Here is a 1,524-nt window from a genome sequence, read left to right on the forward strand (position 1 = left end):
CACAGGATCAAGGGAATGGAGGTGAACAGGAGGGAAGGAGGCAGGGCACAACCTTGAAAAGAATGATACAGCCACAGGACAGGACAAAAACTGGTTAGAACCAACTGGGTGCAAGATTGTGGAAGATTCAACTTCCGGTGGACCTTGAGCCTCATTATACACTCACTAGTGCCATGACCGTTCTGAGGCCAACCATAAAACATCAAGAGATGGGGATATCAGACCACCTTACCTGTCACATGAGAAATCTATCTGCAGGTCAAGAAGCACCAGTTAGAACCAGACATGGAACAAGGGACTGGTTCAAAACTGGGAAAGGAGTAAGTCAAGGCTGTATATTGACACCCCGCTTATTTAACTTATATATAGAGTTCATCATGTGAAATGTTGGGCTGGATGAATCACAGGAAAATAAAGGATGTTACAAAATTCCAACTTGGACGGAGAAGCCTTGGAAGCAAGGGAGGATGACGAGAAGACGTCTCCCAAAGCGGCTTCCTGATTTCTGCTGGCTCATCGTAAATGTCATTCACTCAACATTTATTGAGCACCCACTGTGTGCTAGACATTATTCTGGGTGCTAGGAATACAGCAGGGAGTAAAACAAAAACCTTTGGCCTCAAAGAACCAACATCCTAACCTGGAGAAATAATAAACATAATAGTAAGCACGTTCTCTAGTAGGAAAGGTTAGGTAAGTGAGCATGGGGCAAAAGGGCAGCATAAGGAGGACGGCGCGGCTTTAAGTAAGGGGTGGGAGGGTCTTGTTGAGAAAGGTAACGTGAGCAGACGCCTTAAGGAGGTATAAGGGAGAGAAGCCTGCAGACCACTGGGAGCCCCTGATCCTCATCCTCTCCTTCACGCGGTGCTAGCTCCTGCTGCCGGCATAATTTCATGCCTTCAGTAAATAGTTAATTAAGCAAAAGGAAATAAGGCATCGTTTCATTATCCAAATCATTTTTTAAAAGAGCAGGGACAAGCTTTACTTATTCACTCTAATGTCTAATAGTATGTAAGTACAAAATAAATAATGTGTTGAATCAATTAATTCATCCATAATCAATAACTTAATTAATAAAAACCCTACAACTTCCCTGTAAGTGTGAAACATGATACAAACTGTCATATAAACAACAGATTGGAGACTCTTTTAAGATGTAAAAGTACCCCTAGTAATATCAGAACACTATTATATTTTTGCTTTTTCCCTTCCAGCACTTATCTGTATCTATAACTTATCATAGGTATGATTTAGTGATTCATAATCATAAACACACGATTCTGACAACGGGTTTTTTCTACCTATGATGTTCTTTTCGTAATTGCCATCGATAAAGGATACACAGGCTATGTTCCGACTGCCAGAAAGCAGCATTGTTTCCAATGTCCCTGAATTAGAACGCGCCAGGTAGCAAGGAGGCTCCATAGCTCAGTGGTTAGAGCACTGGTCTTGTAAACCAGGGGTCGCGAGTTCGATCCTCGCTGGGGCCTCTCCTGCACTTCTCTTTACTTTTTAAATCGTCCC

At 42.5% G+C, this 1,524-nt stretch overlaps 1 non-coding gene across 1 annotated transcript; it reads left to right on the forward strand.

Moving 5' to 3' along the window:
• Positions 1-1,417: 1,417 nt before the first annotated feature.
• Positions 1,418-1,490, forward strand: TRNAT-UGU (transfer RNA threonine (anticodon UGU)). Its single transcript has one exon. It is a non-coding gene; the product is annotated as a tRNA-Thr (tRNA).
• Positions 1,491-1,524: the final 34 nt, after the last annotated feature.

The sequence above is a fragment of the Ovis canadensis genome, chromosome 12, assembly GCF_042477335.2.
Source record: "Ovis canadensis isolate MfBH-ARS-UI-01 breed Bighorn chromosome 12, ARS-UI_OviCan_v2, whole genome shotgun sequence".
NCBI lineage: Eukaryota > Metazoa > Chordata > Mammalia > Artiodactyla > Bovidae > Ovis > Ovis canadensis.